The sequence below is a fragment of the Chionomys nivalis genome, chromosome X, assembly GCF_950005125.1.
Source record: "Chionomys nivalis chromosome X, mChiNiv1.1, whole genome shotgun sequence".
Taxonomy (NCBI): domain Eukaryota; kingdom Metazoa; phylum Chordata; class Mammalia; order Rodentia; family Cricetidae; genus Chionomys; species Chionomys nivalis.
The window spans coordinates 29,142,425-29,155,128 of NC_080112.1; positions in this window are offsets into that span (position 1 = coordinate 29,142,425).

Below are 12,704 nucleotides of genomic sequence, written 5' to 3' on the forward strand. Positions count from 1 at the left end.
GCCATGAGAGGACACAGGGAGAGGTTGGTCAACTACCAGCTAAGGAGAAAGGCCTCAGAGGAGCAACATAAACTGAGGGTAATGCCTCATGCCTGTAATCTCAGCACTCAGGAGAAGGCAGAAAGATCCATTCAAGGTCAACCCCTGAGCTACATATTTTAGTCTAGCCTGGGCTATATACGACTCTGTCTCAAAAAAAAAAAAAAAAGCTGGACATGTAGCTCAATTGGTAGTGCTTGCCTAGGGTACACAAAGTCTTGAGATTAATCCCAAGTAGTACATTCTTGTGAACTCATCACTGAAGAGGCAGAGGCGAGGGAATCAGAAATGCAAGGTCATCCGCAGCTACACAGAAAATTCAAGGCCGGCCTGGAATACATGAGACCTTGGCCCAAAAGAGGGTTTCTGAGGAGTAAGTGGAAACACAGAGCATGCAGGCCTGAGGTCCTGAGTTGGAATCCGCAGCCAGGATGGAAAGCTGGGTGTGGGAGCGCTCATCCGCAACCACTGCTAGTGAGAGGGAAAGTGGGGACAGGGATCTCAAGAAGCTGGTAGGCCAAAGATCCGAACCTAGGCAGCAGAAGAACCACACAAAAGAGACCCTGTCTCCACACCAGGTGGAAATCTAGGGCAGACACCCCAGGTTGTTTTCTGACCTTCCACAGGCATTGTGGCACGTGTGTGTCATCATTTACACATGTGAAGGCCTATGTGTAAGTACACACACATACACAAAAAACAAAACTCCTAAAGTCTCCTCCAGGGCCAAGCCCTGCCTCTTCCATTTCCCCTGAGCCCCCATAAAAGCTGCTGTCTTCAATTCACCCCCATTGCCACTGTCCTTCTCCAGATTTCTCAGCCCAACCATGTACTCTGCTCCAGGGATCCCCAGTTGGCCTAGTCTGGAAGGAAGGACACACATGAGCAAATCGGTTCCATGTCAACCACACACTCTATCACCTGGGACTGAGTGAACGACTAGCTGTGGGAAGGCGACAGGCAGCTGCTGATGCAAGCATTATGCACATCAATGCCCCAGGACCTCAGACGGTCCCACGGAACCCTCAGGAAGCCTCTTGCCAAGAGGGATAGTAGGTCTGACAAGCTTGGAAGAGTCTGGAAGGGGTAGAAACATGCAGGCAGACATGGCTGGTGCCAGTCAGGACTGCGGAGATGCTGACACCAAGCGAGGCAGCATGTAGAAGACCAGAAGTCTTGGGTATCTTTTTCCTATATGGTGGCCTCAAAGGGGTCAAACTTCTTAACTAGCATTCAGAGCTCTAGAGATGTGGAGAGGAGGATGAGAGAGAAACAGACAGCCAGGGACATAGAAGTCACAAAACCTTTTATAACCTAGTTTTGAACCAGGTGTGGTGGCTTATACCTGTAATCCCCAGCACTTGGGAGGCTGAAACAGGATGATTGCCATAAGTTCCAGGCCAGCCTGGTTATATAGTGAGTTCCAGGGTCACCTGGGCCACAGAATAAGATGCTATGTCAGTAAAACATAACCAGAAGGTCAAGGAAGGTTATCATCTTAGCTTTAGAAGTCACACATCTGCCATTTGATTCTTTGGAGAACGCACTTGGTTGGGAGGAATGTCTAGACGTGGTCTCAAAGCACCATACATGTCTAAGACCCAGTGGTTGAGGGTTCACCCAGCATACAGAAAGCCTTGAAGCCTTGTGTTCCATCCTGAGAGAGAGAAAGAGAGATGGCCCCACCATACAAGTCGTATATAGCATATCAACAAGGAACCCAGGTCGCTAGCCCTATGCAATGGCAGAATTGCCCAGTACCTGAATGCGTATATCCTGAACATGAAAAGGAATTCTGTCTTGAATGTATCACCGTCATTTGGGATTTTGAATGACTCCCAGCCAAACCTAATCCTAACTATCCTAACTAATACAGAGAACACAAGTAGGCATGCCTTATCCCTAACATAGAGCAAGCTCTCAAGTCAAGGTTCATTAAGAGAAGTGGGTAGCCTCATGGAGGGAGAAGGGAAGAGGGGCCGACACACCGGACTGAGCGGCAGATGACGGCTAGCGCTCAGCGCGCTTTCTCCTTTTTATTAGTTTTGGGGTCCCAGCCCATAGCATGGTGCTGCCCATGCTGGGAATGAGACTTCTCTCTTCAATCAAAGCTTTCTGGAAATGCCAGGACATGCCTTCTAGGTGACTGTAAATCCAGTCACACTGACAATCCAGACCCAGGAACCAGAATGTGGGGAAGCTGGAGCCAGATAGAGCCCATGGGTAGAAATGAACAAGAATTCAGAGCACAGCCTGGAAGGGGAAATCCCCAAAGGAAGCTCAGCTGGGGCCCAGGTGCCCAGGCCAGCTCACACCCTCATTAGAAATACCTCCTTGGGCTGGGACTAGAGTTTGGTAGAGCCCTTGCTTGGCATGCCTGAGGCTGTAGGTTCAGTTCTCAGAACAATCACACTATCAGCAAGAAACAAAAATGTCCTCTGTCACAGGAGACTTCTAGTTCTCTTTCCCCAGCTCCACTTTCTGCTCCCCTTTTCCTCTCCATGCTGTCCCTTCTTCCTTCTCCTTTGCCTCTCCCCCTTCCCTTTCTCTCCTCTCACCTGTCTCTCTTCCCACACTCCCTACGGCATAGTCTCAGGCGCACGTGGGCGCGCTTGCATGCACACACACACACACATGCACACATGCTATCAATGTCAAAACCCTGATGGGATGCCTCAACACAGCCACTGTCGAGGCAGCGGAGGTGGGACCACAGGGACAGAAAGCAGGGCGACAGAGGCAAATGATCCAGTGAGTTCTTAATACCCCTCTATCTGGGTTTCCTTGATGCAAAATGGAGATCATTGCAGGGCGCTGTGTGGATTAAACATGACAAGCCAGGAACACCCCAGACGCACTGAAAGTGTTCAATAAATGGTAGTCTGCTAGAAAGGCGAGTGGCTTGTGAGGTCCCAGGAAGACTTTGGCAAATCTTTCACAGATTGACTGTTCTCAAGAGCCGTGACTTCCCTGTGTAAGCACTGGGGCACGGAACACAGCTCTGAAATTCTGACCTGGAGTTTTTAGATGTCCTAGAGTGGGAACAGTGGGTTTGCAGCATAATATGTAGAATGGTGGGGGAGGGGACAAGAGCAGTTTTCTTGTCCCAGGGGATTTCATTGGCTAGCTGAAGGGTCTCCATGATGACTGGGGTCCCGGAACAAGCTGGAGACCTAGCATGAGAGAGGTGTGGTACCACCGTCCCTATTCTGTTGCTGGAACGCGATACCCAAGGCTGGGTCACATATGAAGAAAAGAGGTTTATTTTTCTTGTGTTTCTGGTGCCTTGGAAGTTCAACTGTCATCACACTGTCATCTGGGCAAGGACCCCCTGGTGGCATCACCAAGGAACAGAGAGGGCACTGATGTGTGCAAGTGCAGAGAGAAGGGAATGGGGGTGGCTCATGCTTGCATATCAGCCCATTCTCATCTGAGGGCAGCACTTGGGGGGAGGGGAGAGCAGTCTGATCTTGAGCTAGAGGTTAGCCTTAGGTTTATAACAAGACCCTGTCTCAAAAAGAAAAACTAACAGAACAAAACAAGCCCTGCCCTTTTAGGAAGTGACCTAGTTTCTCTCAGTATCCTTACCCTGGGGACCAAATTTTCAAAACCTGAACCTTTGAGGGGACACATTCATTTCAGGTCCAAGCTATGGCACTAGGACCCCGTGAGGGGTTTCCAGGCCCTGGGAGGAGGGCCATGGGGTCTCACCCCACAGCAGCTAGCTGGAGCATATGCTGGCAAGGCAGACAAAAGAGCCAAGAGCACCTGGGGCTCCCAGAAGAGCTGAGAGGAAAAAGGGCCCACCAGAGGAGCAGTGTGTGGGGTCCCTGGACTGGAGGCCATGACCACCCAGAGCATTAGAGGCCACGGTCAAGGTCAGTGAGTGGAGCCTGGAAGCGGAAGGTAATGTGTGGACACACATCCCCTGCTCAATGCCAAGACATTGTAGAATCCCTGCTCCCAATTCCACCCCAGGAGAGAAGCTCACAGGAGGAACGAACAAGAGAGCGCCCCCAAAGAGATGCCATCGTTCTTAAAATTACCACGACTGCAGCCACTTATGTCTGATCTTGACTCAAGTTCAAGTTGTCTACCATCAGCAGAGACAGGCTCAGGAGCCCCAGGAAGACTTTGGGAAAAAGAAAGGTTTGCTTTCTTAGCCCACCTAAGTGAGGAGAGGTCGAGTTTAAACTCACGCTGCACACTGCTTGGCTTAGCTCCAGGTTTGGCAACAGAGGGAAGAAGGCAAAGAAGCATTTATGAATAAATAACCCAGTTGACAAGCTGGGACTTGCTCTCTGGGGCCACTTCCCTGCAGGAGGCACACAGGGAGGGGGCAGACGGGCGGAGCGGGGGCAGGAGTCTGTCCAAAGGAAGACAAACTGTGCCTCTTATTTTTGGATCCTGCCGCCTCTCTCAACAACTCTTAATTACCAGCAATCAGCTCTTAATTACGTACAACAAGAGAGACCAGGGGAAACACAGATAAATGAAATCCACAGATAATCCCCAAACCCCAATTTGGTCGATAACATCATCCAGCTTCCCCAAGTAACCTCTTGCCAGGGCTCTGCTCTCCTAACAAGCAGCAGGACAGAATGGTCCCCAGTTCCCCAGCATTCTTTGCCCTCATCCTGGCAGGCCTTCCATTAGTACAGGGAAAAAGGCAGGTGGGCGCTAAATAATTCCCAACCGGATACTCTTTCCTCCTGTCCCTACGCTGTGCTGCCAGGGCCCCTGGCCTAGTGCCAGCCTCCAAGCCTCCTGGCACTGGACCGTTTTCACTGTCTGTGTGCCCAGCAAATAGAAGTGCTGGCTGGGAATTCAAAGCACCTTGGAGGATAGCAAGGACAATAGGTTCTGCAGCGAGGGTCCCTAGAAACAGGACTGTCTGGTGGCTGCTGTGGGCCACCTGGCTCCAGGCCTCTCTGTCCACACTTGGAGTACAATGGCTGCCCAGGGTCGGAGGAGAGAACCAAGGCAGAATGGAAGCAGGTGGGACAGTGGGCGTAGAGGATGGCGCAGCCTTGGGGGGCTCTCTGTTTCTTGACTTTCCTGTCAGAGATGTTTTCTGGGAGTCATCACTTGGGAAAGCATGTCTACGAGGGGCCTGGAATCAAACGAAAAAGAAAGAAGGGGGGCGAGGTGGTCCTAGAATGGATAACATCTCTTACCTCCCCCACCTCCCACCTGCCCCTCCCAGTGATAGTCAAGGCAGCTGTGGGCCGGTAGCCATTAGAGTCCAGGGGAGCGGTGACAGCTGAGCAGGAACCTGAACATTGCGCTCACCCCTTTCTGACTTTTCTTTCTTCCTTCCGTCCAGTTAACACAGTGGACAAGGCAATTGTCATTCCCGCAGGCCTCGCTAATGAACCCGCAAGAGCAAATGGGCCTTGTGATTGCCTGAAACCTGGAAGCAGCACGCTCCCCACCAGCTTGCAAATGCCAAGCAGGAAGATCCCTCTCCCATCCCCCACCCAGGAGCCTCCCTTCCCCTCCTCTCCCACCGGCTGTACAAATGAAGAAGCAAATGCCAGCCCTAACAGGAGGCTTGTCCGGAGCACCCACACAGACACGTCCTTAGCCCGGCCCCTCCCCCCAGCTTTCTCCATATTCATAGAGGTCCCAGTGAGATCACCTTTTACAAATTGGGGCCAGACAGAGCAGTGCCTGGAGGACCGTTGGCTGTTTGAAAAGGAAGAGAAGAAATGCTAAGAGCTAGGAAAGGGGCAGCTGGGCCCCCAGCCCAGCCCAGACACATCCTTGACTGGATCGCAGCCCTTTCACACTCCAAATGGGCATTAATGCAGCCAGCACTAACTCAATTTTATCACAGCGAGAAGAGAATCATCTTCCTCCAGTCCTTCCCTTCTACTCTAGCTAGCTTCTTCATTGGGAACTGTTGGTTCTGCCTTGTGAGGTTAGGGGTTTTTTGTTGTTGTTGTTGTTTAGGGGACCTCTCTTTCTGTGTGTGTGTCTCTGTGTATGTCTGTGTGCGTGCATGCGTATGCATGTGTGTGGGGTGTGTGTGTGTGTGCTGTGCATGTATGCTCGGATGGAGGCCCAATGCCAACAGTGGGTATCTCTGCTATTATTTGGAAAGAAGATCTCCGCGAACCCGAAGCTCATCAGTTCATCCAGGCTGGACAATGAGCTTCAAGGAGCCACTTGTCTGTGAGGGTCCCGTGCTGGGGTTACAGGAGCTCCCCATCACTCCTGGGTTTCATGTGGGTTTCGGCTCCTCCTGCTTGCGCAGCACAGGCGCCTTACCAACTAAGCACTCCCCCTTAGCCCCGCTGGCCTTCTCTTGACTCTAGCCTACGGCTACTTGAGGAAGCAAGAAGCTGGGTGGGGGTGGGGGGGACATGGAGAAGAACCGAGTTCCCAGAAACAAACAGCTTCCAAAGCCACCATGTTTCTGGGGACTTATTTTGCATCTTTTCTGTCACCTGGCAACCCAGGAGGTCGAAGGGCCCCCATGGTACCAAGTGAGATGTGCCAATAGCCCTAAAATGTGCAGGGAAGTTTGGGGAATGGAAAAGAAGAAAATGAGTAAGAAATATGACCCCCCCCACCCCCGGGAGGCTGATGTTACTCTCCATCAAACAGACATTGCCCGCCTTTCCCCACGCCAGCATTCTGAAGCAGACTTCTGATTATTTCAATCAGCTAAGAATGAGGAGGGCGGAGGCAGCTGCCTTTGTGGTTTGCAGACTTGGAGATGGGCTTCTCTGCTGGCTCTTGCTGAAGCATGCATCTTACTCCTGAAAATTCGCAAGCAGCTACAGAGAATTTCAATTTTTTTTTCTGTCCCCAAAAATATACAGGCCTGAGACTTGCTTGCAAAGTCCAGCGGTCTTTTTGCAGTCCAGCGGTCTTTTTGCAATGACTGCCTGAATTGGAGGCCCCATTGCTGTTTAGCTCAGTGTTCTGCATTCCCAGCCGGTTTCCCTGCTGATAATAGTAACCAGCTAAATCTGGATTCTGTTCATTCCCAGTCACAGAGTCTTCAGAGCTTGGAGCCCTGTAGGGTGACTGTCTGGATGTTTGGAGTCTGTCTAAGACGACTTCTCTTTGACCATTCTTTCTTCATGGCAAGCTTCCCCGTGTCTCTAAACAACTCCTAAAACAACATAGAGAGAGCTGGGCATGATGGTGTGCACCTGCATTTCTGGCCCTTAGGAGGCCGCAGCAGGGGACTGAGAGCTGAAAGCAGTCAGAGCTATATAGCAAGACCTTGCTCGGAAAACCGAAGGCTGAAAAAGAGAGAAAATGAACAGAGAAATTGACTACAGCCTGGAACTGAACCCGGGGCTTTGAATGTGCCCAGCAAGTCTTCCGCCACTGAGCTAAAACCCCATTTGAGAAACAAAACAAAATACTTCTTATTTTTGAGACAGGATCTGACAATGTAGCCCGGGCTGGCCTTGAACATTCAATCCTCTCACCTCAGCCTCCTGAGTAACTGGGAATACAGGACTTTGTACCACCAGTCCCAAACTGAAATGCATTTTGCTTTGTTTTTAAAATTTTGTTTTTGAAACAGGGTCTTATGTAGCCCAGGCTGACCGTGAACTCCTGACCTTCCCATCTCCACATCCCCAATGCTGAGATTACAGAACTATGTCAACACACCTAGATCTTGCGATTTATTTTAAAGGACTGTGCTCAACTCAGATGAGTCTCAAGGTAGCCAGGGTTAGATTAAGGTATTCATTGACCAAAAACTCAGGACGTCATCAGAGCGGTTACTCACTGTAGTAAGCAGCATTGATTATTATGGGAATGGTAATTGGCCTTCCAAGTATGAGTAGGGGTGTGAAGGCTAGGTCATTTTATAATCATCACCTCAATCTAATCCTCACTAGTGTGACAGATGTCGCCATTGTCAGCTGACTCTCCAAACCTTCCTCTGAGTTCATTTTCATTTGCAATTCTAAGCATTCCCTTCTCCAGACCTAAGTCACACATGAGACCCTAAACAAACCCCACATGGCACTAAGGAAAACACTGTCACACAGCTCTGTCTCCCTGAGGCAATGAGCTGGCTTCTAGGGACTTCTGGAAGTTGTCTGTTCCCCCCTCCTCACTTTAAGGTTCTTCTCCCTCTGGCTCATGTGTCCATCCTGCACTGGAAAAGTGTTTCCTGACCCTAATACACTCATGTGCGGGCTTGGTTAACATCAACTTGAGAATAGGAAAAGTTTCTTTGGGTTCATGGCTTTGGAGATCCTGTCTGAGATTGACTCAAAGGTTGCTCTTAGGTTTCTGGGGGTGGGACAGCAGCACATGGAAAAGTAAAGTCCTTCCCCACAGGGCCAGGGAGCAAAACCAAAGGGAAAAGACCAGAATCCTGCAGGTTCCTTCGAGGTATTCCCCCAATGCTTCCACACTTAGACCCCCACCTCTTCCAATTATGTGCCACCAAGAGCAAGGCTTCAACACAAGAACCTTTGAGGAACTGTCAGCATCCAAACTCTAGCATCTTCCTTCTTGTTTGCAAAACATGACCTCCAGGCTAACTACCCCAGTACTTCCCTGTTGCTCACCAGAAATGGGGGAAGCGCTATGCAGACACTTGAGGAGCCTGTATCCACTGTCCATCTAAGGGTCAGAATGTCAGGTCAACAGGATTCATTGAGCAATCTTGTGCTGGGCTTACCCAGAGTTCCCATGTCAGACCTGTCACCAAGCCAAGTTACGATGTCCTGCTCCCACCCTCCACCCCAGCCAATCAGATTCTTCGCAAGAAAACCCTATAGTAGAGCAGGGTCACAGAGTGAAAAAACGGAACTGAAGTGACAGGAGCTGTCTGCACCTGTGCATCCTCTGCCCAAGGTCCTCAGAGCTCCCTTGGATGCAGCTCTTGGAATGGAGCTCCAGAAGGTGCTGCCTGGCCTGGTAAGAAAAGAAGGTGTGGCTTGTAGGTAGGCCCTGCCTCTCATAGGCTGGGGAAAGACTGCCTCAGGCTCACCTCCCAGCCAGTGACATAACCCCTCAATGACTTCCTGGGACTCCTGCACTCCAAGATGTCTCCCTCGCTGCTGGCATCTTCTGAAGCCATTAACTTATTTCAGTCATGAGTGATGGAAGTGGGTCTTCTATCTATCTGTTCCTTTCATTGGTTAATTAATAAAGAAAACTGCTTGGCCTGATAGGGCAGAATTTAGATAGGTGGAGTAGACCGAACAGAATGCTGGGAGGAAGAAGGCAGTGAGCCAGACGCCATGCCTCTCCTCCCCAGGCAGTCACCATAGCTCTCCTCTCCAAGATGGATGCAGGTTAAGAATCTCCCCGGTAAGCCACACCTCATGGTGCTACACAGGTTATTAGAAATGGGTTGATCAAGATGTGAGAGTTAGCCAATAAGAGGCTGGAACTGATGGGCCAGGCAGTGTTTAAAAGAATACAGTTTCTGTGTAATTATTTCGGGTGTAAAGCTAGCCGGGTGGCAGGACACAGCCCGCCGCTCCTTACTACACATGAGAACAAGGCTCAAAACCTCATGAAGTGTCTCTTTAGAAGCACCACCGAAGGCAAGAGTGCCGGCCCGGCCTGTAATCCAGCCCTGGAGAGGCTGAGCCAGGAGGATTGCAGAGAATTGAAAAGGCCAGCCTGGGCTAAGAGACTTTGAAGAAGGAAAGGGTCGGGGAGGAGGAGGCAGGCAGGCCTGCCAGAGGCAGTTTCATTCATGGAGCTTCAACTGGTGTTTTCTCTGGCTCTAAGGTTGGATTTCTGTACTCTAAGTACAGTAATCTGTTTGGGGATGATCCCGGGAAGTATAATTGAGACAGGAAGTGAGATAAGAAGGGGGGCAGCAAGACAAAACAGAATGTGTTGATAGATAGATCGCTGCTGTAGGGTATGGAGGCCTGACCCCTTTGGGCCCCTCTGAGAGACTGTAGAGCATCCTACAGAATTGCCCAGCTAGACAGTGATGGACACACATACCACTCCTTCACCCCCTACATCACTGGCTGGGAGGTGGGCCTGAGGTAGCCCTTCCGTTATCCTGCTCAAGGCAGAGCCTACCTACAAGCCACGACTGCATCTCTCCCCAGGCCAGGCAGCACCTTCCCTCAGTCCCAAGAACTGCATCTCAAGAACCTCTGAGGACCATGCGCAGAGGACACATGGGCACAGACAGCTCCTGCTACACGTCAGGGGAGTTTTGAACTTAGCAAGAAGTCCTACCCACCTTCAGAAGATAGTTATTTACAGAGATCTCAGGAGTAATAGTAATAGCAGCTGAGGCTTAGTGAGCATGCTAGCTCTTTCAAAGCATGTATATACACTAGCCCATTCAGTTCTGGTACATATGGGTAAAAGAAGCACAATTATTACACCCTGACAGGCAAGGATTCAGAGATGCTGTGAACTCCAAGTCAATTCCAGAAACATCTAGGAGCATGGAAGCCATCATTGGCTTACACAAGCAGCCATCCAGTGATGATAAAATGAACCAGTGTTGATTTGTGTGTGTGTGTGAGTGAGTGTGTGTGTGTGAGTGAGTGTGTGTGTGAGTGTGTTGTGAGAGTGTGTGTGTGAGTGTGTGTGAGTGTGTGTGTGAGTGTTGTGTGAGTGTGTGTGTGAGTGTGTGTGTGAGTGTGTGAGTGAGTGAGTGTGTGTGTGAGTGTGTGTGTGAGTGTGTGTGTGTGAGAGAGAGAGTGTGTGTGAATGTATGGAGCTAAGTATGTTTGTTAAATGCAGTCTCATTATCTACACATGAAACAGTGAATAACTGGTGGTGAAAATTTAATTGGTTATTCACTTAGTGTTGTTCTTATTGTGCGGGAAATACCGGGGGGGGGGGGGCAGCTCTCAGGAAGTGTGGACTAGGAGCTATGGGTGCAACATAAGGGAAGGGGGTGGCGTGATCTCCAGAGGATGAGGGCTAGAGAGCAGCCTGCCTGCTGCTCTACTCGGGCTGTCAACAGTACTCACTCCACCCATGGTTCTAGCACACTGTTTTCTCAGCATGTTGCAAAACTATTTTTTTCTGCCCCCCCCCCTTTGAAGTCAAGGACTCAATTTATTTGGTCAAGGAAAAGTTAAGCAAAGTGACTTGTGTCTCATCTAAGAAGTGACTTGTGTCTCATCTAAGTGAAAGCTTTAAGAGTCTCGGCAGGGGGCTGGACTGGCAGCTCAGGAGTAAGAGGACTTGTGTTTGGGTCTCAGCACCCACAGAGTGGCTCAAATACCTCCAGTAACTTCAGTCTCCCAGGTGTCGATGTCCTTTTCTAATCTCAGGCACCAGACATGTACATAGCGCACATAGATCCAGACAAAACATCCGTATACATTATATATATATATGAGTCAGGACTTGATTTCCCATAGGTTCCCTTCCCTTGGAGGTAATCACAGAGCCTATGTTAAGATAGACTCTCCATCTACCTGTGCACCTACGTGATAACCAGAAGAGCTTCCTCCTGCCGACCTACGTGAACATAAGCAAAGACACAAACCTTCATTGTGTTTTAAGCCCCTGAACAACCCCCAGATCTCAATAGCTCGACAGAATAATTTCCTTTCCACGCAAAGTTCACTGCAAGTCAAAGGATGCAGGAAGGGGAGTGTTCTGCTCCATAGAGTCACTCGGGGACTCTGGCTAATGGGGGCTCACCATCTGGAACACTGCGACAGAGCATCACAGCACGAGGTTGAGGGAAATGGGAAAGTCCTGCAGGGCCTTTGCATTGCTTCAATGTCAAAGTAACACACATCCAGGTCCGTATCATTGGCTAGGGCGAATCACGTGTCTGCCTCTACTTAACTGCAAAGAGCAATAAAATCATAAAAGGGAATTGAAATCTCCCCCATGCCTGGAAGCAGGGAACTGTTGGTGAACACTAATAATTTCCACCTGGCTTCTGAATCCTGGTGAACAGTGAGCCATTGAGGACACTAGAGCATGGGCCCAGGTGGAGAAGGCATTTGAGAAGCAGCCCATGGCCCAAGAGGTAGCAGGGAATCATCCTAAGTATAAGAGCAGGGACACAAGGGAAGCTGAGTTAAAGCAGCATCACTTGACAGACAGCCCTGCTGGGCACCAATGCAGGGTGGGGTGGCGGGTAGGGAACCACGGGAAGGAGATTTGTTAGGAGGCTGTTGTATTAGCCTAGTCCTGAGTGATGAGGGCCTGGCCTGCTATTGTCTGAGAAAGAGAGAGAGGAGATGAGGAACAAGCCCTGAGGCCTTTTGCTGTTGTTTGTTTGATTACTTTTTTAAGACTGGGTTTCTCTGTGTAGCCCTGGCTGTCCTGGAACTCACTCTGTAGACCAGGCTGGCCTCGAGCTCCCAGAGATCCACCTGCCTCTGCCTCCCGAGTGCTGGGACTAAAGGCCTGCGCCACAACATCTGGCAGAGCCTTGTGACATTTTAAGGAAAGAAAATGGTGGTATATTGAGAGCTGGCTTTGACATGACTGACACCTCAGACACCTACTAGCTGCTGCTGTTTCTCCTCCTTCTCCTTCTTATTCTCTCCTTAAAATAAATTTACTAGCTTATTTTGGCTTCTTTAATTGATGCATATGAGTTTTTACCTGCATTTATGTATGCACACCACATGCAAGCCTGGTGTCTGTAAAGTCAGAAGAGGTTTTCTGTTCAGATTTTTTTTTTTTTTTTTTTTTTTGGTTTTTCGAGACAGGGTTTCTC